At 44.6% G+C, this 26,274-nt stretch overlaps 1 long non-coding RNA gene across 1 annotated transcript in view; it reads left to right on the top strand.

Annotated features, from left to right (window-relative positions):
- Positions 1 to 26,274, top strand: part of LOC146353889 (uncharacterized) — a 53,825-nt gene that overhangs the window by 22,879 nt on the left and 4,672 nt on the right. The window contains exon 2 of the long non-coding RNA XR_014787409.1: positions 23,186 to 23,353. This is a non-coding gene — a long non-coding RNA (uncharacterized LOC146353889). The remainder of the gene's footprint in view (positions 1 to 23,185; positions 23,354 to 26,274) is intronic.

The raw sequence follows: 26,274 nt of genomic DNA, 5'->3' as shown, positions 1-26,274 counted from the left end.
GGACCTTCCTTTACATTTCCCAAGGAGCAGCAAATGCCAGAAAGCCAAGACAAAAGCATGAAGGAGAAGATGAGTTCAGAGCGGATCTTAATTAATAGCTCTTTCCCATTGTTAAGCAGCTTTTGTTAGCATGGTGTGTGTTCTTAAAAGGAAATCTGTGGTCCTGGATGCTGATATACCAAGACCGTGGGTTTAAAGTTGTGTGTATTTATTACATTTTACATTTGGAACGTTCCATTCCAAAACAAAGGGATGAAACTGAAAAACTCACTGAAGTTGAGCTGTAACATTTTTGAACATTGATCACCTCTCTGTGTCATAGATAACACTATCCTGCCATATATCCCAAGAACAGGGCTGGTGCAAGCTCAACCGCCACCTGAGATGGGAGAGCATATGCAAACCTCCCCTGCCCCGCCACATTTCCCCCCACCTGCACCCTGCATCCCCCTCACTGCATCCCCCCCCCTTGCCCATTGCTGCTGCTGCTGCTCTCTGAAGTGCCATGCTGACTATAAAAAGTGGCTGGCGCAGCAGCTCTTTAGAGACCCAGCAAGGCCCAAATGCCTGGCTGTAAGGGGGTCCTTCTTCAGAGCCAGGTACTGTGGGATGTCCCAGGGGAGCAGCCTTCTGTCCTTTGTTTTTCTGAGAGAGAAACAGAGGGTGGGTGGGTGGGTGGCTGCTCTGGAGAGCTCTGGCAGCCACCCTTTCACTGTGGCATTTGCCACAGCAGGAGAGTGGGACTGGCAGGATTTTCTGGAGCACCTACTAGCATGGTTGAGTGGGCGGCTCCTCCAGAAGGCCCCTCCAGGCCCCCTCTCCTGCTCTAGTGAGTGGGTGTGTACCTGGCAGGGCTCTCTGGAGCACCCGCTAGAGGCAGCAGCGGGCCCTCCTAGTGTGGGCAGAGTCGGGGGAGTGGTGCAATTCACCTCTCCTCCTGATCCACCCTCTGAAGTGTGGGTTTCACCCTGCTGCATGGGACGGCCAACTCTGCCCAGGAAGAAAGCGAGCCACATGAAGAGAAACTCTGAATTTATTAAGGTGGGTTCCCTTTCTTTTTTAACAGCCCCAGCCCCTGATTGCCCCCTGAACATAAGTTGAAATGTGTTTTAAATAATTGGTATTACAGGATAGTGAATCCTGAACTGAGCAGGCTAAGTGAAGCAATGCCAAATTCTGGCCTAATCGTGAATTGATAACACATGTTTAAACAACAGGGCAGTATTAAAAAGTGTATTCACATTATTGTTAATCCGTAGAAGTTGTTACATGAAATGCAATACAGGATCCTTTATCCAAAACACCCAGGGGACATACCTTTCTGAAGGATAAAGAACTACTTGGTTGGTGGAGAGAGTCATAGACAGCTGACAGCTGTCATTATTCAAACCTCGCCTGCAAAACCGCCCCCCCAAATGCATTAGTGTGCTGAAAAGTACCAGTTCATTTTAAAACAATCCCCATAAGTGTAGTTAATTTAAATAGCATAGGGCCAATCTCATTGAAGTGGTTGGCTATTGGTTTGGAAGACAAACAGAAAAGTTTAATTCAAGTAAAATAAATGATATTTTTAAAAAGGTATTTGGAAAAATCCAATAAATCATAAATGAAGTTGATGCTATGTCTGTAACAGCTGTTCAGTTAATACTTGCTTATATTTTAAAACCAGAGGTAATTTTAACATCAATTTAACAAAAATTGATCTCTGGCAGCTACAAGCATAACTCCCACAGCTGGCAATATGAAAATACTGTCAAATAAACAGATATTGCAAGTAGGTAAAATTAAAGCAGGGATTTAATTCTCTTGCTTTAAAGTGGAATCTGTCATTTGTTAGTTCTTTGGCGGATTTCTTTTTATTGTTGTTTTGTCAAAAGGAATCAACACAAGTGAGTGCTGAGCTCAAAGACCAAAGGAAAAGAAATGAGATATATTAAAATGAGGAGCAGATAAAGGAAGTTGTCTTATAATAATATGGCCTGGTTTCCAGAAGGGTTTGTATAACATGCTCGTAATAGACTGTTGTGAATTTTAGGGGCATAAAAGCTAATGTTTGGGTACAGCACCATACGGCACCCAATGCTGTGTACCCAAACATGAAATGCGATTTGGGTGAAATAAATATTGTTCCAGGGATGGAACAAATACTGAGGGTCAGGCCTAAGGTGAACTAGAGCTCACCAGGGCTTGGCTCAGCACATGTTTTGCATGCCCAAGGGCCCGGGTTTAAATAATCCCCACGTAAGGCTGGGAAGGACTCCATTAGAAAGACGGATGGCTGGGTATAGGACAGCTTCCTATGCCAATTCTATTTTTTTAATTCCAGAACTCTTCCGTGCAACACAACAAAAGTAGAAGAGAAGGCCTCCAACCATATACAGAGTGCCTTCCACTCACCATTATATACCACAGCCAACCTTCAAACAGCTGCTGCTGCTCTCTGAAGTGCCATGCTGACTGTAAAAAGTGGCTGGCGCAGCTCTTTAGAGACCCAACAAGGCCCAAATGCCTGGCTGTAAGGGGGTCCTTCTTCAGAGCCAGGTGTTGTCTACCTTCGTCTAAGGATGAAGGTATGACTCTGTCATGGGGTACTACCACCCCCACTTTAGCAATTAAACAATCTTAAGTCTGATTAATCCATTCATTCTAAAATAATGAATAAACACCTCACAATCCTCTCCCAGACTTTATTTATAATATCTGCAAAGTGAAAAGGCTATCGGCAGCTACTAGTCCTGATGTCTCTATGCTACCTCCAGTATTAGAGGCAGTATGGCTATGCACACCAGTTGTTGGGGAACACAAGCAGGAGGGAGCTGTTGCACTCCTGTCCTGCTTGTGGGTTTCCTGTGGGCAGCGGGTTGGCCTGTGTGTGAACAGAATGCTGGACTGGATGGACCCTTGGTCTGATCCAGCACACCTCTTCTTATGTTCGTAATATTCTGGTTAATCTCAGTTATTTGTTTTGGCCCCATTCTCAGCTATGTTTTGTGGCAGGTCATTTCTACAGTCTATTGACATTCTGGGAATGGAAAAAGCTTTTTTTCTTTCTCATCAGTTTGTGATTTGTCTCCACATTAGTTTCCACTGGCAACTTTTTTGGTTTGAGATATGTGAGGGAGCATCATTTATGACTGCAGAAACTAGAGCCTTGGACACATTCATTTCATGAAGACATTGTTCCTTTCCTAAGTGTGTACGTGACTGGAGAAATCGGTACAAAGCTTGAACTGTTACATCAACACCCAGGAACAAGTGTTATTATGCGCCGTGACAATATTTGATGAATTCATATGTGCCTTGGGGAAGAGACTAAGTAGGTGAATAAAGTGAGAATATTCTCTGCGACAATCAATATGCCTTCAATTGAACCGTCTCCACTGATGTGACATTTTGATTTTTCTGCACCGGATGTAACTATTAACTAGATTTATGGCATCTTAAAAGAGGAAATAGAAAGGAAATTGGGAGAGCATAGACTGGCCCATGCTAACCTGTTGTGGGCTATGGCACAAAGTAGACAATCCTGCAGACCCTTCATTCATTGTGCAAGAGGTTAAACAGCACCTTCTTTTACAAGAAAATTGGGAGGCATATACCAAGGCTACTGGAGAACAGCCAGCTAGGGCAAAATAGCTTCCTAAAAACAGAACTAAGCCATCTTAGTTCATGACAGTTGAGCACTTGGCTGTAGGGACAGAGGCAGCCATATTGTGAGTCAAGGTGAGGTGGCCACCACAAATGGCAGATTGTAAGGGGCTGTTAAGGATGGCAGTGTGAGAGACAACAAGATCTAACTCAGCAGCAAAATCGACTAGGAAGTTTTTTCTATGCAAGGAACTGAAATATTTCCTCAGTCTAGAGTTTACCCTCATACCAGTTGTGCTCTTCATTTCAAAGAGGCTCACACCTAAGATGTTCCCAGTGGATTGTGCCATTTGAGCTTCCACTGACGGTACCAGCATGCCCCTGGGGGAAAGGAGATGGGAAGCATTTGGTTTGGGTTAAATCATCCCAAGGGGATGAAGAGGAAAATGTTTTCAATTGCCCAAATGTAGAAGGGGAGGAAATAGGCCATGAGCATATGGTAGACCATGACAGCCAAAGAGGCCTAAGTGCCATAGCAAAAGATGCACATGCCAGAGGCATCTGGGGAGGGACACCAAGTATAGGTGTTTCTGTGCAAATGCTAGAAGCCTCCAAGCCAAAATGGGAGAGTTGGAATGCTTGGTTTTTGAAGGAAAACCTAGATTTAGTGGGCATTACAGAAACCTGGTGGAATGGAGAGAACCAGTGGGATACGATCATCTCTGGAAATAAACTCTACAGGAAAGACAGGGAAGGGCATACTGGGGAGGTGTTGCTCTGTATGTCAAAGAGGGAATAGTGTCAAGCGGACTAGAACACCTAAAAGGGGTAGACTCTTTTACAGAAGCACTGCGGGTGACAATACAGGGCTCCAAAACTAATTTAGTGCTAGGAATGTGCTATCATCACCCAGACCAGAATGCTCAGGGTGACCTTGAGATGGAAAACGAAATAGGGGAGGCCTCCAAATGAGGAAGTGTTGTAATAATGGGTGACTTCAGTTACTCCCACATTGACTGGATAAATGCATATTCCAGTCACAACAAAGAGGTTAAATTCCTCAATGCCTTAAATGACTGTGCCGTAGAACAGTTGGTCGTGGAACTGACCAGAGGGGAGGTGACCCTCGATTTAATCCTAGTGGTGTCACCTAGGACCTAGTATGAGATGTAAATATTGTTGAACCAATTGGAAACAGCGAGCACAGATTCCAAAACAGTTTTTTTCCTTTAAAAATTTTTTTGGACTCTACTTACAACTCCATTGGGTGACATATGATGCTCTCTCCTTCTGGGGCTAAATAGAAAATGTTACCCCTGGAGAGTCCCTGTTGTTCTGGTGTGCATATGTAGGCCTTTCCCCGTCAGGGCCTCTATGGATCCATTATGCTTCCTGGCAGTGGTGGTTTCAGAAAGGTGCTGGGAAAGAGTATCCCATTCTGAAAGAGCGATCTGTCTTTACCCAATCCTCTTAGAGCTCCATTCTTCCCACAGAGGGATCTATCCATCCAGGTCGCCTTCTCCCCTGTTGCTATGCAACAGCACACGGAGACTCTCCAAAAGAACTGTTCCCTTCCCCCCCCCGCCTCTCCCACCCAATGTCAGCATTTTTAGACTTGCCATTTCCCAAAGGCTTAGTGTTAAAATGTCAAAATGTGTGTGTGTGTGTGTAGATCTTCTGAGACACATATATCTCCTCATCATGGAATGAACCTCATCAGGGAATGAAACACCTAAGGAAGGAGGAATAATCAGATATAGGTTGCAATGAACAAAACTTCTAGATCAGCCTTCCTTAACCTGGTGCCCCCCAAATGTTTTAGACTACAACTCCCATCATCCCTGACCATGCTGGTGAGGCTGATGAGAATTGTAGTCTCAAACATCTGGATGGCACCAGGTTGGGAAAAGCTGATCTAGATTATATTTTATGCAACACTTCCAGTGTTGGTTCCCCCAATGGTCATTGTAGAGAGGGGAAGACCTATCAAAATGTTTCTCCGGTATTTGCCTGTGATCCATGTAGGGCATAGGTAGCCAGTGACTATGCCATAAGTGTCATAAGCAGTGTGTGGCATGCCAAGACAGGAGCAGGAGGTCCCACAGAAATAGGCCTATGCTCTTGCCTGCCTCTTTCATGCGGTGCTGCTGCTTGGCTCCAGCTCCATAGATCCGAGGCAAAGCTACACTGATGGAGGTGGGTGGGTGGGTGGGTACAATTGCACTGCAACTGCACTCTATAGAATGGCAGTATATGATGCTTTGGGCTTAGACTTGTCTGAACAGCTACCTCCTAAAAACAGATGGGGCCATTGACACATTAGGCAGTGCTATCCTGTCACATCGCTGCAAGGGAGATGTAGTATCTGAAAGACCCCTTTGAGATATGTCACACTAACTCTGCCAGGCAATGGTGCAGGCTGTTCCCTTTTTTGGAAGAGGATTTCACTGGGGTGGTTGCCAGCTAAGCATAAGAGAACCAGCAGAACAAATAGTTATCTTCCCTTTCTCCTCCTTTTATGGGGTGGCAGGATGAGTTACAAGAACAGTTATCTGGTAGAAACTTCACTTGATAAGTTTAGAAGCAGTTGCTAGGGAATACAGTCTAACAGCTTTCTCCGCTCATTTCCATAGGTAGTCAAAAGTCAAATTAGGTCCTGGCTTAGCAAATGGCAAGGAAATCCAGCCTCTAGGCAGCTCAGCTATCCTCCTGATTGGTTGTTGGGCTGTGAGCCGGCTGGCAAAGAAGAGCGAACACTTGAACTACACAAAGACAGAATATTTTCAATGCAGGGCAGTGGCATCTAAGCCATTTGTTTTTAGATATAAATTGTTCTCTCATCCCTGGTAGCCTTGGGCTATGTATCTTGTTCCAAAGCAAGACTTGTTCCAAAAGCTCATACATGACTGATAGTGCCACAACTGGGAGGGGCTTCTAAAGCAGGAGCAGAGGGAAGAAAGTACTGGATAGAAAGTGGAGGAACTCCATCTTCCAGAGAGAGGCTTTTTGAAGGGTCAGGTATGCTGATTCTGTGAGTCAGAGCCCCACAAGCCTCAAAGAGCAAGTGTGGATCACTTCTAGTCCAAACATCAAACCAGAGATTAGTAGGATCAGCATGGCTGACACAGTCCAAAACAGTGACACCATTTGCATGCATGCATGCACACACACTGGTGCATATTCTGTGAGATGCCTTCCCACATCCACGTCTGGTTTAGTGCTAGTGTGCTAAATCAGCCATGGGAGAAGCTGGTACCTAGAGGCAGCCTTAATAAGTATCAGGAGTGCCCTTCAAATTTGCATTTGAAGGGACAGAGGTAATTACATGCCAAATCAAAAAGAATTAAACTATCCCTGCATGGCTGGAGGACACAGCCTGGAATGCAATCCAAGAGGAATGTCTGTGCAGAAGCACAATGGGGAACAAAGCAAAGGATTAGCAGAGGACTCCTCCTCCTCCATCTCCATCCATTAGCATTTTCCCTAGCAGATAACCAGCCCCTGTTATAGGGTTCCAGGAAAGGATTTCCTCTAAAAGAGAAGGGAGAAATGGTGGTATCAAGGAAATGAAATTCGCTGATTCATGCTCCCTAGGTTAATGCCCATTCAGAAAGAGAGACGTTCCTGATCACCATCTTATGCTAGTTCCTGCATCTTGTCAACCACCATAAGAAGCCTTCAAGAAACCCAGTCACCAATATGCCAGGTCTTTTATTTTGGGATGCATGCATGCTCATTGCAGCAGCTAAATTAGGCTGTCAGAAGAAACTGGAGTTGATTTTGGGAAAGAGAGTATCTTCTTTAGTAGTGAGTAGCACCTGCAAAGTTTTTTCCCTTCCCCATACTTTCTCTTTCTGGGAATCCTGTAGCTCTGATGGGGGTTGGGGGCTGACTCCACCATTTTCAATCTCTCTCTTGTGCTCAGAATTGTGTTTCAGTTTGTCTCCTTCTCCATATGCAAAGCTGTTTCTGCCACGCGGTCTCTTTTGTTTCCCTCCCCCAGCACTATTCTTTTCCTGTCTGGAACAGCCTCCCAGTCAATAAACTTCTGCCACTTCATTTGAATTGCAGGTAGATGTTTTTTTACGACTGGGGAAGGCAATGGCAAACCACCCTGCTACAGTCTGCTATGAAAACGCCAGCGAAAGTGGTGTCCCTCTAGGAGTCAGCAATGACTCAGTGCTTGCACAGGAGGAACCTTTCCTTTCCTTTTTTAAAAAAGAGCAGCAGGAAGTTTGCTTTGTAAATCAATTGACTGGATGGGAAAAAGCAGAGGGCAATTTTAAAACTTCCTCTTCCCCACCCTCCAGCCATTTAGTGTCTACTTTCTTCCCTCTGTGTCTCCACCTCTGCTGTGTTGCCATTCCTCAGCCCTACTTGCTACTGGCGTCTCTAACTTTTATTCTCACTTTTCACATCAGGAATATATCTATCTATCTATCTATCTATCTATCTATCTATCTATCTATCTATCTCCCCTTCATGGATCACTGCCTTGTTGTGGCAAAGGGGCTTGCGTAACTCAGTGAAGCCATAAGCTATGCCGTGCAGGGCCACCCAAGACGGACAGGTCATGGCAGAGAGTTCTGACAAAATGTGGTCCACTGGAGAAGGAAATGGCAACCCACTCCAGTATTCTTGCCAAGAAAACCCCATGGAATGTATCACAAGGCTAAAAGAGATGACGCTGGAAGATGAGCCCCTCAGGTCGGAAGGTGTCCAATATGCTACTGGGAAAGAGCAGAGGGTATTTCCAAGTAGCGCCAGAAAGAGTGAAGCGGCTGGGCCAAAGCCGAAAGGACACTCAGCTGTGGATGTGTCTGGTGGTGAAAAGAAAATCCGATGCTGTAAAGAACAATATTGTTTAGGAACCTGGAATGTCAGATCAATGAATCAAGGTAAGCTGGAGGTGGTCAAACATGAGATGGCAAGATTGAACATCGACATCTTGGGAATCAGCGAACTAAAATGGACAGGCATGGGCGAATTTAATTCAGGTGACCATCATATCTACTATTGTGGGCAAGAATCCCTTAGAAGAAATGGAGTAGCACTCATAGTCAACAAAAGGGTGGGAAAAGCAGTACTGGGGTACAATCTTAAAAATGATAGAATGATCTCAGTACGAATCCAAGGCAAACCATTCAACATCACAGTAATTCAAGTCTATGCCCCAACCACTGAGGCCGAAGAAGCTGAGGTTGATCGGTTCTATGAAGACCTACAACACCTTCTAGAACTAACACCCAAAAAAGATATCCTCTTCATCATAGGGGATTGGAATGCTAAAGTAGGAAGTCAAGAAATCACCGGGATAACAGGCAGGCATGGCCTTGGTGTACAAAATGAAGCAGGACAAAAGCTAATAGAGTTTTGCCAAGAGAACACGCTGATCATAGCAAACACTCTTTTCCAACAGCACAAGAGGCGACTCTACACATGGACGTCACCAGATGGTCAATATCGAAATCAGATTGATTATGTCCTTTGCAGCCAAAGATGGAGAAGCTCCATACAGTCAGTAAAAACAAGACCTGGAGCTGACTGTGGCTCAGATCATGAGCTGATTCTTGCAAAATTTCGGCTTAAATTGAAGAACGTCGGGAAAACCACTAAACCGTTCAGGTATGACCTAAATCATATCCCTGATGAATATACAGTGGAGGTGAGGAATAGATTTCAGGGATTAGACCTGATAGACAGAGTGCCTGAGGAACTATGGACGGAGGTCCGTAACATTGTTCAGGAGGCAGCAACGAAATCCATCCTAAAGAAAAAGAAATGCAAGAAAGCAAAGTGGCTGTCTGATGAGGCTTTACAAGTAGCTCACGAAAGAAGGGAAGCGAAAAGCAAGGGAGAAAGGGGAAGATATACCCAACTGAATGCAGAGTTCCAGAGAATAGCAAGGAGAGACAAGAAGGCCTTCTTAAATGAACAATGCAAAGAAATCGAGGAAAACAACAGAATGGGAAAGACTAGAGATCTCTTCAAGAAAATTGGAGATCTCAAGGGAACGTTTTGTGCAAAGACGGGCATGATCAAGGACAAAGAAGGCAGGGACCTAACAGAAGCAGATGAGATTAAGAAGAGGTGGCAAGAATACACAGAAGAACTATACAGGAAAGATCTGAATGTCCCTGATAGCCATGATAGTGTGGTCACTGAACTTGAGCCGGACATCCTCGAGAGTGAAGTCAAGTGGGCCTTAGGAAGCATTAGTAACAACAAAGCTAGCGGAGATGACAGTATTCCAGCCGAGCTATTTAAAATCCTAAAAGATGATGCTGTTAAAGTGCTGCATTCAATATGCCAACAAATCTGGAACACTCAACAGTGGCCACAAGACTGGAAAAGGTCAGTTTACATTCCAATTCCAAAGAAGGGCAACGCCAAAGAGTGTTCGAACTACCGCACCATTGCGCTCGTTTCACATGCCAGCAAGGTGATGCTCAAAATCCTACAATCTAGGCTTCGGCAGTATGCGAACCGAGAACTACCGGAAGTACAAGCTGGGTTTCGAAGAGGCAGAGGAACTAGAGATCAAATCGCCAACATTCGCTGCATCATGGAGAAAGCAAGAGAATTCCAGAAAAACGTCTATTTCTGCTTCATTGACTACGCTAAAGCCTTTGATTGTGTGGATCACAACAAACTCTGGCAAATTCTTAAAGTGATGGGAGTACCAGACCACCTTATCTGTCTCCTGAGAAACCTGTACGAGGGTCAAGAAGCAACAGTAAGAACCAGACATGGAACAACCGATTGGTTCAAAATTGGGAAAGGAGTACGACAAGGCTGCATATTGTCACCCTGCTTATTTAACTTATATGCAGAGTACATCATGAGAAATGCTGGGTTGGATGAATCAGAGGTTGGAATTAAGATTGCTGGGAGAATTATCAACAACCTCCGATATGCAGATGATACCACCCTAATGGCAGAAAGCGAAGAGGATCTAAAGAGCCTCTTGTTGAGGGTGAAAGAGGAGAGTGCAAAAGCTGGTTTGAAACTCAACATTAAAAAAACTAAGATCATGGCATCTGGCCCCATCACTTCCTGGCATATAGAAGGGGAAGAAATGGCAGCAGTGACAGATTTTACTTTCTTGGGCTCCAAGATCACCGCAGACAGTGACTGTAGCCATGAAATTCAAAGACGCTTGCTCCTTGGGAGGAAAGCTATGGCCAACCTAGACAGCATAGTAAGAAGCAGAGACATCACCTTGCCGACAAAGGTCCGTCTAATCAAAGCTATGGTTTTCCCAGTAGTAATGTATGGCTGTGAGAGCTGGACTATAAGGAAGGCTGAGCGCCGAAGAATTGATGCTTTCGAACTGTGGTGCTGGAGAAGACTCTTACGAGTCCCCTGGACTGCAAGGAGGTCAAATCAGTCAATCCTAGAGGAAATCAACCCTGAGTGCTCATTGGAAGGACAGATAATGAAGCTGAAGCTCCAATATTTTGGCCACCTAATGCGAAGAGAAAACTCCCTGGAAAAGACCCTGATGCTGGGAAAGACTGAAGGCAAAAGGAGAAGGGGACGGCAGAGGATGAGATGGCTAGATAGCATCACGGATGCAATGAATATGAACTTGAGCACACTCCGGGAGAGAGCGCAGGACAGGAAGGCCTGGCGTGCTATGGTCCATGGGGTCACGAAGAGTCGGACACGACTGAACGACTGAACAACATATATATATATATATATATATATATATATATATATATATATAGTTTTGTGCCAACTCTGGAGACAGGTTAAAAAAACAAAAAGACAGGGCTTTGGAGGGGAGCTACTGTAGGGAAGGAAGAAAAATCTGGAGTGGATTTTTTTGGGAAAGAGGGAAAGACTGTGTCTCCTAGCCTTTTTAATACTGGTTTTGAAAACAGATGCTTGCGAGGCTCTGCTGGGGCTTGCCAGGGAAGCGGGAGCAATGTTTACTTAAAAAAAAAAAAGACCTGCAAGGGGCTCAGGCTTGTGGGGAACAAGACCGTCTGTGGTAATAGCCCTTATCCTTAATTCTGTGGGAGGGGCAAGCTGCCACTTGCTGGGTGGAAAAGGAAAGGCACTCTGCATGTGTTCAGAGGCACTTCTATTATATTCTTCCTGCTAGTAGAAATACTGTTTGGCTACCAAGCCAAACATAATGTGTGGACCCTTGACCGTAGGCTCTCAGTTACCATATTCAACAATACTTTGTATATTATCACTTAGCTTGGGTAGGGCCATGTAAATGTCCCATACTGTCAATGTCAGCATTCCATACTAGTGTTAATACCCCCAGATGCATTCAACTTCCCAGTTTACACTACCGGAAGCACAACAGAATGCTTGGGTGATTGTGGGCTGATTCACACACTCACCTGAACATATGGTTGCCATTTAAGATGGCTGAATACTTGGATTCCTGCTGTTCGGTGTGCTGATCGTATGGAGGAACTACACATAGGACTGAATTGTAGCACACCATTGCTAATCAATGTGTGCTTTGCTTTGTGATGTCCTGTAAAAGACTTGATCTTGTGCAGTGGGATCTGCAGATGATCCTGGTTACCACAGGCAACAAGGTCATGGCTGCAGCAATTTCCAGGGCCAGATGGTTGCATAAACTGGCTATTTGTCACACCCATCTCATATGATCCCACCACAACTTCATATTTTTCTCAAGTTTCATTATGTGATGATTACTTCCCTTAGTCCAGGATCTGTAGCCCTAGGGACCTGATACCATCCCTAGTTCATATTCAAAATTTTAAATTTTGTTACATTAAAACAAATCATTGTATGCATTTTTAAAATAAATTCCATAGGCATTTGTATTCTTTGATCCTCTTAGCTTATGCTTATGGAATGCTAGAACCTGGATTAAGAACAGGCTATCATATAAATTAATATTATATTCAAAATATTTTTGTTATAGAACATTGTGCCTCAGCGCACAGGGGTTATGTTGAATTACCTTCAGATTTCTTCAAGCTGTACAAGTCTCTGAATTAATTAACAGCACCAAAAGTTTGACTTTGTTAACCTCAATTAACTTGGTTTTTAATGAAGTCTCCAGGCCACTTCCTACATTATTTTAAAAAGATACTGATGTGCTCTTGGGAGGCACAGCTGAGTCTTTAGATGTATGAAAATATGTTAAAAGGCCAGTGCTTCTGTCCTGGAGAGAAGACATGTTAATACAACTACATTCAGCTACTTTCCCCATATTGTATTGTCTGACTCAAAAGCTCCTTTCTGTGTACATAGGTTGCGTTGTGCATTTGGAGATCTGTATGAGCAAGGCCACTAAGTCATGGTGCCTATATATTACCTCCAGTATTAGATGCAGTATGCCTCTCAAAGCCCCTTTCTGGGGGACACAAACAGGAAGGTGGTATTGCCACATGTCCGGCTTGTGGGCTTCCCATGGGCATCTGTTTGGCCACTGTGGGAATGGAATGCTGGATGGGCTGCTCATTATTTCAAGGTTAAGGAAAGTTCCAGATGTGCAATATGCAGAGCTTCATCCAACACTGATAAGAATGGGGCATCACTTGCTTGTGTGGAGCCCTGTAGAACTGTGTCATAATGCTCTGAGATATAGAAAGGTCCTCCACTAATGAGGGGCAGGATGCGGCTGCCTCAGATGCCATGGAATCCCCATTCCCAGCAGCACTAGAGTCTGAGAATGAATAATAATTGCGTTTCCTTGAGGATAAAACTTGGCAGCCAGTCCTGTACTCAAAGTCAGTGTCTGAAGATACCAGTGAGAAGTCCAAGCCTCACTTCTTGGTAACTCACCAGTAACCCAACCCTCATTCACTCTCCAAGGAATGTATACCTGAAATGGCAGAAGGCATGTCAGGAGGCTATTCAGCATTGTCAGGGTGTAAGGCTGTAAGTGGGGGTCCTTTAAGAGGACTAAAGTTGATACAAGAAATGAAAGTAGAACCTAAGAGCATAGCTGAACACTAGCCTTTGTTGGAGCAATGGCTGAATTGTTACCTAGTTGCTGTCCATGGTCCTGCAGAATCTATTTCTATCCACTGCTACTTGACTTGTTATTTCATACTCTTGATCTAGGCTGCATCTATATGGCACCGCTTTGACCCCCTTCCCATTGCAACTGTGCAGTGATTCAGCTTCGAGTCAGCATGCCCTGCAATACACTTGTGATGTACTGTGCGCTTCCCTTACAGACTCACCATGCCCCCCTTTTTTGGCCATTTTACTGAAATGTGCAGCTAGGAAGTCCCGTGAGTGTGGAGGTACGACACTTCAGTGGCTGTTTTGTACTGGAGGGGCTCTGCTGTGTCTTTCTGTCCCTCTTTATGTAAAAAGTGAGTGTTTTGTGCTCCTTTATTTCCGCACCATCAGTTTATTAGTTCCCCAGCTACTGACTGGTTCACAGTCAGACTCTCGTGATGGTTCACAGTCACACGTGTGAGCGCTACGTGCCTGGCCATTGCTCCGAAATGGTGGCTGAAGTGATGTTGGTCCTTCCCCAAGACCCCCCCCACCCGCCCTTGGGTACTCAGTCCACAACCATTGCAAACATACGAAGCTGCCAAACTGTCTGAAAGTGTGATTAAATAGATGAAAATGCCCCTCTGTGTCTTTGTAACTGTGCAGCTGCAAAGGGATGGGGGAGTAAAGGGGGGTAACAGAGTGACACAGGCACTACTCATGCCTACAACACGCCCACTGTAAGATGTGAAGTCAGTTTGGGGAAAGAACAGACGGCCCGCAACTGTGGGGGAACCCACAGCAAACCCCCCAAATCGCAGTAAAATAACTCCTTGGAACTCTGCTTTTTCCCGGCGAAAACCACAGATGGCTGCGAAGTCACGACTGCATCATCTATCACGAGGGACCTCGCCTCACACCCACCCCGGAGTAAAAGCCTGGTATAGATGGGGCCCTGGTGAAATCTTTTTGGCCTAGCTGGGCATCATTCAGCACTGACCTGTTCATGTAGATTGTGATTTCTCTCGAAAAGAAACAAATCTATTGTCCTTCTCTTATATATATTATGAAATACCAAACAACTGGTGAAATATCAAGTTAAAAAAATGCAGAGTATAAAATTAAGAAATGTGCCTATCAATAAAATAAAACCTCAATGAACAAAAAAAAAATTTGGCAAAGGTTTATGAATGCCATTTGTTGGATGTGTGAATAGTGTGCCAATCCTGAATGCAGATCTGCAAATTTCACTGGATATTAAAACTGTTCCAAGTCTTTGTTTTCCAGCCTTGCTATTGATTAATGAAATTGGCTGAAGCTGCTTTCTGCAGACATGTTCTATTAACTTTACTTCCAGTGTGTAGGAGCACAGCCTACATGAACATGGTGTAGCATTCTAGTGCTGAGCATGTACGGACAACTAGGAAGCTACCCGTTGAAAAATCAGGACCTATCAGGGTGGATTAGGCAAGCCACAATCTCAGGCTTAGACCCCTCCACCTGCAATCCAGGGGTTGGATCCAGGATCTGCCTTCCACAAGAGGAAGGACTCCACTCATGCAGGTCCCTCCATCTGATTTTTGGGGATCCCCTCTCCCCACACACACCACAGCTCACCCCATTCAGCAGGACCTCCTGACTCTCTGTGTAACCTTTTCAGGGGGCTGCAGGGGCTTCCATGGGAAAGAGGGGGTGGAGAAGTCCACTTCTACCAGTGCAGTTGATCCAGCATAAATTGGATACAACTCCAGGGATAATAACACTGGCCCATCTTCCAGGACTGTTTTCAGGATCACTGAGATACTGTTTGTAAAGTCAATTCAGCTCTTCGGGATAGTTCTGCATAAATAATTTTTTATTTATTATTCCTGTGGCTGTTGTAGAATATGATCTGTCATCTGTGCCAATAACTCATCCACATTCTTCATCAGCCAGCCACAATTGTGCCATTCTCTCAGACTGCCTTTTTCTCTCCTTTGAAACAATTGATTCCTGAACTCCAAAAGAAACCACCTCAACCACATCCCCTTTAACTTGTTGCACTTGCTAATTTGCGAAGATATTTCCCCGCCATTCCCGTCATATCACCCAGCCTCTAAAACTAATGACTCATCCCCTGCACGGCCATTTGTTTGTGCTGGTTTCAGACAGACTAATGTTTTTAATGGCACATAATCATTTTTCAGAAGTCATTTGATGCCACTAATCATCTCAGTAATATGCCACGATGGAATGTGTAATGACATTCTGAACAGGAAAAATGGCATTCTGATCTCCCGCTCTATCCTACCCTGATCTATATTTCACCACATCACTCCTCCTAATGATACTTACAACTGTTAATAAACGGCTACTTAGGCGCTCTTTTCCCCTCTCTTTTGAGGGCAATGAAAGAGTTTTGGATTAAAAGAAAGGCATAGCAAATGAAAGCTGATGGATCAAGTTTAGGTGTTGTACATGTTTTGTCCCCACTTTCCTTCAAACTAAACTGCCCTCCAAGGCCTTCTGTTTTAATCTCTCTCCTCTTTTGTCTAACTAATGGTATCATGAATTATCACCCAGCTGCAAAGGAGAAGCTAGGGATCCAATTGGTCCTTGGGACTGCAAAGTTGGAAGATTAATAGAACAGTACTTCCATTGCTTGTAACTTATTAGTCCTCTTGCAAAATTAACAAGTGTAAAAAACAAAACAAAACCCCACATTAAAATAAAACATTTTTAATGAATTTTTTTAAAAATTGCAGTAAGAGGCTCTTTCTTGGCCTTATGCCTAACTTGTTAGGCATGAATTAGCATGTTGTTATTCACGCTTCAGCTCATCTGATCGCTTAATTAAAGGGACGCTGTCAGGTTAAAAAAAATTACAGTTTTAAAAAATAAAACAAAACAAATTTTCTTTGCTGTGTGTCTAATAGCATCTTACATTATTAAATGTGAATGGATTTCAGGCATCAAATGTTGTTCTGTTATTTATTTAGACAGTTTATTTGTGGTGGGTTCAAAAAGAGTTGAAACACATTAATGGAGGAAGGCAACAAAATGTGCTGTAGCACATTGTGGACCGCCTGGTTTGTTGTGGCATGAGCTGATGCTCAAAGGCTATGGCCTGTGAAAACTCACACCACGATCTATCTTTAGTCTTGAAAGGTGCCACAGAACCATGTCATTTTGCTGCTTACAACACAACTATTCTTCTAGAATTCATGGAGAAGTTGAGTTTGCCAAGTTTGTTTAATAGCCTCTTCTCCCGTGCTTTTAACAGGTGCTCATGTTTAAAGCCCTAAATGGCTTGGGCCCTAATATCTGAAGGAGTGCCTCCTATTTCCTACCTGTGTGCTATTGTCAGAGTTCTTCTCTGAGTTCTATGCACTTTGAGAAAAGTGCATTATGTACTTACAAAGCCGTGGTGGAACTGCAGCTCTGGAATGTCCTCCCAAAGGAGATGAGTGGTGTTGGTTCTGTATTCTTTCTGGAGCCAGATCAAGATGTTTTTATTTGTCAAGGCATTTTAAATTAAAAATTGTGGGGCTTCTCTTTATAATATGTTTGCTTTTAATACATTTTTATATACACCATCCAGGGATCCCTTGTGGATGAAGGGCATTTTAGAAATTTATAAACAACCAACCAAATAATAGAGAGAGCTCTTTAAGGTTCCCTTCAAAATTCTGCAGGGCAAAATTTCCCTCATAGGCCTGTTCCCCAGTCTTTGCTCTTTAGGTTTGTTGTTGTTGTTGTTGCTGGGTTAGAGTCACTAGACTCTAGTCTGCTCATGGGACTTTTACATCTATGGAAAAGAGCTCCTTGACCGCTCTTATCAGCCTCTGTTTTTACACCAAATCCCAGCTTAAGCTCAGCTGCTACAAAATGGATATTATGAGGAAACAGAGAGCATAGTTCCACAATGCCCACTTCCAAAATGGCCTGAAGACCCCACAGTAGCTTTTCCAAGCCCCCCATCTCATCAGCTTATAACCATGTTCATCTCCAAATTTCAGGCTAAATTTGGACGGATGATGTTGGCCTACCCCAGTGGTTCTGGTTTTGCCCATGTTGGAGGCAGATATATTCTGAAGCATTGAGTGATAACATAAATCATCCTGACAGGTTACATGATTGGAAGGGTAGTGTACAAACATAACAAATAATAAAAATAACATTAATACATATTGGTTGACCACACCCATCAGGATGGGACGTAGAAGCAGTCATTCTGTAAGACATGGCTGTCATTTAGTTTTTGGGCATCTCTGGTAACTTGATCTTGTCATGTCAGTCAAGATCTTTACATCTCCAACCTCTGTGTCCCTCAGCACTGACTCAGACCTTTTCAGTACCCTGACTCTGGCCAAAATCCTAATGAGGCCCTGGTTGTTCTCATCAGAGAAATGTAGAATGCCATCTATGCTATGGTGTTAATGGCTAATGTTTGAAGAGATTCCCAGTTAAACTGAGGGCATTCATCTTTAGAGTCATAAGAGAGCTCTTTCTTGCCATTCCGACTGGGCACCAGTTCACATCACCTTGCCACTACTTCCTCTGAGAGGTTGAAGGATCAGCTGCACTTGCATTTTTAATCTAACTAATTACCTGCAAGGCTCACTGAGAGAATGCTAAGCATGATGCAGTTTCACTGACTTCAGTATTGGCTTCACTCTCAATAAAGCTTTATTGCTAAATGAAACATGGGCACAAGAAACTAAAGGAGATTTCCCATAAGCAGCATCATCTACCACTATATGATGGTGGCTATAATCTTCTCACTTCTTTCATGCTCATGTTAACATTTTCAGCATAGATCACCATAAATAGGACCAGACATTTCCCAAATAAGAAAGCATTGGACTTCTGGGCTGCTTATTAGTTTTGGTGCCAGTGTTGGAGACCTCCCCCTCCTCCTCTAATGCTTTAAGTGTCCAAAGCACTTCAAATGCATTATCCAGCTGTAATTGTTACATCAGCCCTGTGAGGTAAGTCAGTGTTATTATTCCCCATGTTGCAGATATGGGGACTGTAGCAGAGGCAGAGAGAGAGAGAGAGAGAGAGAGAGAGAGAGAGAGAGGCTTGCCTAAGGCTGCAGTCCTATGCCATAGGCTGTTTTGGATCTCCCCCTTGGAGGGTGGAGAGAGAGGTCTGACCTCACAAACATGCTCCCAGCCGCCCTGGAAGCTTCTGCAGCCCTTGCGTTTCTAACACTGGAGCTCCAATATTGGTCGAGGCAAAAAAGGGGTGTTCCATGGCATGTTGGGTGTGGATCAGGGAAGGCTTGAGTCTGTAGGATCCATGGCCTCCCCATTCCTCCAACATCCCCCTGGAACTGGGGGAAATGTACACCAGCCCTGAAGCTAGCATAGATATTTCCCCCCCCATAGCAACGAATGGGTAGAAAACTGTAAAAGTAAAGCCCCCCCCGGCAACAAAGCAACAACACCACTCCTTCCTGGCATTTACTCTGCCAGTGTGAGTCTGGCAGGGTGTTAGATAAGGTGGTTTCTCCACTTTAGGATTTCACCCCCACCCTGATAGAATTGCTCTGCTTGTGAGTTCATGGCTGAGATGGGATTCAAACCAGGGACTTTCTGTTTGTACCTCAGTCTTTTAGCCACTATGGTCTCTTTCCAAAACAAGTTTCGCATGTATTATTGTATTTTTTTTTACTAGTAATAAAACCCACTTTATATATTTAGATTTATTGATCATTACATTTATATCCTGCCCATTTTTCCTCGAAGGAGCCCAAGGCAGTGTATATGATCTTCTTCCTCTCCATTTTATCCTCACAACAGCCCTGTGAGGTAGGCTAGGCTGAGAGTCAGTGACTGGCCTGAAGTCACACAGTAAGCTTCATGGCCGAGTGGGGACTAGAACCCAGATCTCCAATGCTCTAACTGCTACACCACACTGGCTCTCTTATATAGGTCCTTCTGACTTTCACTGTGGTTTTCTGAAGAATACCTTTCCAGAGGTGAACCTTTTCATAGCACGACCAGTGCTGCTGGCCTAAGAGATTTTGCTGCCTGAAGTGGAACCTGAACGGCATCTTCCCTCCTCTCCTTGCTAGAGTCAACACTTGAAACATTCTTGCTGTACCATTCATATCTCAGTGCCCACCTTCATCTATTCCCCTGTCTCATGAAGCTGCCTGAAGTAGGTTGCTTCACCCTGGTACATGGCAGGATCAGCCCTGAGCACACTACCTGTAAAACACATATCTGGGATTCATTATTTGTTTGCAGAAAAAGTACAGTAAGCGAAGCAATGATTTTGGTTTCATGGGCTTTTAACTGCTGTGCAGTCACTTTCTGGTTTACATGTTGGGTTATGATGCTTTCTAGACACTCATGTGGCCTTAGTGCTCTTCAACAGTTTTATTCATGACTTTGAGGAGGAGGTGCAGGGAATGCTGATCAAATCTGCAGATGACACAAAATTGGGCGGGTTAGCTAATACTTTGGAAGACAGAAACAGAATTCAAAGAGATCTTGATAGATTGGAGCACTGAGCAGAAAACAACAGAATAAAATTTAATAGGGATAAATGCCAAGTTCTGCACCTAGGTAAAAGAAACCAAATGCACTGTTATAAGATGGGGGATATGTGGCTCAACAACACTACAAGTGAGAAGGATCTTGGAATTGTTGTCGATCACAAGCTGAATATGAGCCAACAATGTGATGTGGCTGCAAAAAAGGCCAATGCTATTTTGGGCTGCATTAATAGAAACTTAGCTTCCAAATCCCGGGAAGTCCTAGTTTCCCTCTACTCAGCACTGGTTAGGCCTCACCTGGAGTACTGTGTCCAGTTCTGGGCACCGCACTTTAGGAAGGATGCAGACAAGCTGGAGAGGGTTCAGAGGAGGGCAACAAAGATGATCAGGAGACTGGAGACAAAGCCCTGTGAAGAGAGACTGAACGAACTGGGCATGTCTAGCATTGAAAGAGAAGACTGAGGGGAGATATGATAGCACTCTTCAAGTACTTGAAAGGTTGTCACAGAGGGGAAGGCCAGGATCTCTTCTTGATCATCCCAGAGTGCAGGACAAGGAATAATGGGCTCAAGTGACAGGAAGCCAGATTCCGCAGATTCCCGCTGAACATCAGGAGAAACGTCCTGACTGTTAGAGCAATACGGCAATGGAACCAATTGCCTGGGGAGGTGGTGGGCTCTCCCACACTGGAGGCATTCAAGACGAGGCTGGACAGCCATCTGTCAGGGATGCTCTGACTTAGATTCCTGCATTGAACAGGGGGTTGGACTTGATGGCCTTGTAGGCCCCTTCCAACCCTATTATTCTATGATTCTGAGTCACTGGCCCAAATAGAGAGCTTTGGCTATTGGGCGGTATAGAAATGAAATAAATAAAAATAAATACATAGACCAGTAGTTTGCCCTCGGACAAGCAGAAGCTCTCTTGCAGGGTCAGGCAGAGGTAGGGATGGCAGAGACTTCCGCCATGGATCTCGGGGAGGCCGAATGCCAGTGCATTCGGCCCCCCGAATTCTGTGGCAGAATGGCCTGCCCCCCCGCAGATCCCCCCCACGGATCCCCCCCGCGGATCCCCCCGGGACGAGACTTACCTGGGGCGGATCTTCCGGGCGGTGGCGGCTCTGGTGGCAGTGGCTGCAGTGGCTGGTCTTCCAGTCGGCTGCCGCCGCCACCATTTGCAGTTTTTTTTTTTTTTACACACACATGATAGGCTACGTAAGTTTTTACGTAGCCTAAAACATCTGGGTAAAAAAAAAAAGGCGTACGCAAATGGCGGCGGCTACGGCCGCCGCCATTTGCGTTCCTTATTTTGGGCCGTCTTAGTCTACGTAAATAATTACGTAGACTAAGACGGCGAAAATAAGGGGAATGCAAATAGCGTCCGCTACGCTATTTGCGTTCCCCTTATTTTCACTGTCTTAGTTTACGTAAATATTTACGTAGATTAAGACGTCAAAAATAAGGAACGCAAATGGCGGCGGCTGTAGCCGCCGCCTTTTGCATACGCGGTTGTTGTTTTTTTCCCAGAGCCCTCCGCGGCCGGAAATCCGGCTGCGGACGGCTCTGGCCTGGCTGGGCCTGGCTGGCTGCTCCGTGGAGCTGCCGCGGAGCACAGCCAGCCACGGAGGATTCTGGGGGGGAGGAACGGAGCGCCTCCCCCCCCGTCCAGGATTCCGGGGGGAGGGATGGAACGCCTCCCCCCCCCCATAAACATAATCCGCAAACAGGTAAGTGATTTTCGTACATCCCTAGGCAGAGGTACCTGAGATCCTTTTGAATGGAAATGGTCGGGATTGAAGGAAGAGCCCTCTCCCTACAAAGGATGACTTTTCTGTGGAGCTTGCCCCTTTCCCCAGTAGGGTGGCTGGCTGGGCTCTTTTAGAGGACAGTCCTCCATTTGAAGGGCTGCCACAGGCCTGTCCTCTATTTGAGGTTCAATATCTTTAAACTGGACTTGGACTGGACAGCCCTTCAAATATAGGGCTGTCCTGTCCAAGTCCAGTATAAAGATAATGAACCATAAGCAGGGAGAACAGAGGCCCTGAAGTTGCTCATCCAGTTAGCACCTGGACAGCAGACTGAACAGGCAAGCATACAGGTCACCTGGTCAGTCTTCCCCACTATGAAATTGTCTTTCCATTTAAATTACCATAACGATTTCTGAATTTACATTTAGACATGTGTCGGGGTTCCCCTTATGACCTGGACCCCCTGAGCAACTCCTCAAGGATCTTTTGCTTCCTTAAGAGTTCCACCTTCCTTCTTTTAAACTTCCCCTTCCCAATAACTTGGGGCTTAGGCTGTAGACATGGGGTGATTGGCACTTCAGACACCTGGGTGTTAGCCACAACAGTTTACTGGTAAATTAAAGCAAACAAATTACAACTAAAGGTACTTATGGAATAGAGCTGAGTGATACAAAAGGCATTAAGAGAAAATAAAGGTTGCAAAAATGCAAGTTCCTCTACCCTAGCTCTATTTAGACTTCTCCAGGCTGCTTCCTTCTGCTTTCTCTTCAGGCTCTGGTCTTCCTCTCTCTCTGGTCTGCCTCTCTCTAGCTGTCTCCCCCCTTATATCCCCTCCTTCCCCAAAACTGAAAGTACTGTTTCAAACCTGGAGAAATGAAACCTAACTCAGGAAAATGAAACCTAACCAGGGAAATGAATCTACTTCTCTCAAGGATACCCCCTCCCAACAACCCTGTCCCCAGACCTCTAGGCCTGACCTTTTTACCTTTCCTCTGTAGGCCTCAAACCTTTACAACATTTAAATTTGCATATGCAAATGTTATGCAAATCTGTGCCCTCTTTTGACCTCTTCTTGGGTGATGCATTTCCTCTTTTTCAGTGATGCATAAGTGGCCATCCTACCAGTAGGCTATTAACAGAGCCACTAATCCTATGCATGTCTATTCAGAAGTAAGTCCCACTTTGTCCCATGGGGCTTGCTGCACTGCCAGGTAAGTGGGCACAGGGTTGCAGCCTAAGTAATTAATCAACCTTGCTTATAAATACTTGATAGTTGGATAATTTCCCCTGCCATCTGATGAAGATTTATACAATTCCAAAGCCTGCATACTACTACATTAATAGAAGAGAGTCCAATAAAATATATTACCTAATTGGGTTGTTTTTGCATCTTTCTTTTTTGCACCTTTCAGTTGAGAGCAGCATAGCCATCTCAGGCTATTGTGCTGAGGACTCAAGCAGCAGATTAGCTGGAGATTTCAGGCCTGACATCTATGCTATCTCGGCAGTGACAGACTGTGAATGAGCTGATTCCATCCGTACCACACAGAGTAAACCTGCCAGGTTGCCAAATACACCAGGTAAATCCTAACATTCCACAAGTTTCCTATTAGCAAGGTGTCAGCAGCCCAGCAGGGCGAGGAAGTAATGGGATAAATATGCTCTGTTTATGCATTGTGGCTGTGCAATGCAGCCCTCTAATGAAACCTATAATTTCATTCTTTCAAGGGCAAACGACTATGGTACATAGTACATTTATCCCTTGAGCTTTTTCATTTACCTCTTGGTATCTCCAAAGCCCCTGCTGATGTGCTTATTCTCCCGGCAAGGGATCCTTTGACAGAATTTGCATCCATAGAGATTACAAACCACATCAATGTTTTCCTCTCTCCCCCCCCCAGTATTTATTAAAGTCAACAAAGCCTCAGACTGGAATAAAATCAAAGGTAAAGGAAGGAACAGAGATTACCAGGGGCAGTATTGTTCAGTGGTTAGGGGGGATTCAATTTCTATTTGTTACACTGACCTTCTGAATTACTTTGGTAATGTCTCTGCCCCCTTTTTTTGGCCACAATTGCCTATAAAATTATATATGTGTTTACATTTTGTTTATTGGGAGCTGTGTTTTTAGGGGTGAACAGAGAAACTGCTCTCCATACTCTGGTGACTATTTTTATTAGTACAAACAAAACCAAACAAAACATGTGCAGTGCAACACTATTCGTGTCTACTCAGAAGTAAACCCCATTGAGTTCAATGGTACTTACTTCCAGGGATGTATGTACAGTATTGCAGCCTTAGGCAATTTGTTTTGCAATCCTTATGAAAATATTTATTTATTCATTTAAATCGCTATCACTTGCCCTAATTCACAACTGCCCTCAGTGACTTCAGGTAGCCAGGCTGATTGGCTATGTCACATTCTACTGTAATTGCATTCCCTACATGGTTTGGGTAATCCAAGAGACAATGCTGCCTTCAATTTTTTTTTCTAGCATAGCCCGCTGTGGTTTAAACAGACCATAAGCAGATTTAACCCAGAAGGGCTAGTCTGGGGCATTTTGCTGCCTGAGGCAAAGGAGAAGATAATGCCTCCTCCCATTTCATATACAGAATCTTCAGCTGAATCTTCAACACCAGTGATGGTACAGTGGCTTCCACTACACCTGAGGGCAGCAAGTTAGCGTAGGGGGCACAAGGCAGGCCATATACCACCCATCCCTCTGTCCTCCAACATCTTGCTGCCTCTCCCTGCACCCCAGCATCTGCCATCTGAGGTGGCTGCTTCACTTAGCCTTATGATAGGGCTGACCCTTAGACCTGGCCAGTATGTTACGGGTACCTGAAATCCAAAAGGGTAACATTGCCACTGATGTACCATGGTTGGTTAGATTCATCTGATGATACCAAGCTGTCTACCACAGGGCCTCTTCTCCTTCCATCCAGTCCCAAATCTCTACTTGCCTGCCTGTTATGTCCTCTTAGATGTCTCATTGCCATTTTATACTCAGTATGTCCAAGACAGAACCAATTATCTTTCCAAACCATCCTCTCCTCGATACCTTACCACAACCTTCCCCAAACTGGGGCCCTCCAGATGTTTTGGGCTACAACTCTCACTATTCCTGACCATTGACCACACTGGCTGGGGCTGATGGAAGCTGAAATCCAAAACAGTTGGAGGGTACCAGGAGGAGGAAGGCTGCTTTTCTATATCCATCGATGTTGCTGTTATTCACCCTGTTGATAAAGCATGGAACCTTGGCTTTGTTCTTTCATCCTTCTCTCTCCTTCACTCCCCACTTTCAGTTGACAAATTATTCCACTTCTTACAAAATTACAAAAATCCACCTGTTTCCTCCCTGTCCCCTGAGCTAAAAAATCTGGATTGTGTCCTGGTCATTTTCTATGTTGACTTGTAGTTGCCCAAATGAAACAAATCTGGAATCAATATAACCAGAAGAACACAAACAGCTGGAGAGGGAGAGCAAACATTTTTTTTGCAATAGACGTTATATCTGTGTTTCTGTAGGGACAGTTTTCGAGCTGGAGGGAGCAGTCGATGGAGTCTCCGCCCGCCCTTTTTAAAAATTCCTGCACGTAGTGGTGGGGTGGAATTTGGGGAAGCAAATGGGTGGGTGATTGGGGGGAATGTGTGCTGGTCCAGTCCAAATTGGGGCCATGCATAGTTACAGTACAGTAAAGAAAAAGGATCAGGCTCAGCTACATACTATGTAATGTGTAGTTTGACCCTTAGGCCACGTGGAAAAGCTACAAGGGTCATAGAGGCTGCAGTAGCCAGAGGTTCACTACCGTGCATCTAGGGCTTCATTGGAAAATGCCTGAGCCTGCTACTGTGAAAATGACATTTTATTTTATTTATTTCATTTCTATACCGCCCAATAGCCGAAGCTCTCTGGGCAGTTCACAAAAATTGAACCCACAAAGTGCAGCCTAAAGCAAAATAAAATACAAAAGCTTAAAACCACAATGTAACAGTACAACCAGAATGAAACCTAGCAGCAATGCAGAGATTTAAAATACAGATTTAAAACACCAGAGCTAAAATACTAGGAAGCTAAAATGTTGGGAGAATAAAAGGGCCTTCACCTGGTGCTGGAGTGAGTACAACATAGGTGCCAGGTGAACCTTTCTAGGGAGCTCATTCCATGGGGGGGGGGTAGGGGGACACAGCAGAAGAGGACTCCCTTGATTAGTAACCTAGAACTAAACACCTTATATAAGGCAAAGCAGTCTTGAGGATCAAGTGCTTGAATTTTTGAGCTTGAACATCCCTTCTGACATTTACTTTTAGGCCATGGGACTTACTACAGTGCAGGGGTGCACAGCCCCTTTCAGTCCAGGGGCCAAATTCCATTTCAGAGAAGCTCTCGGGGGCTGCATTCCAGTGGTGGGCGGGGCCAAAGGCAGAAGGGAGCAGGGTCAGAATACCACAAATGCCAGCATATTTTGCTTAAAGCTCTCACTGCCAGTAGCAACC

Source organism: Heloderma suspectum, chromosome 2 (genome assembly GCF_057233095.1).
Source record: "Heloderma suspectum isolate Gila_16-S chromosome 2, 16-S_ref, whole genome shotgun sequence".
Lineage (NCBI taxonomy): Eukaryota > Metazoa > Chordata > Lepidosauria > Squamata > Helodermatidae > Heloderma > Heloderma suspectum.
This window is presented reverse-complemented; position numbering and strand designations above follow the sequence as displayed.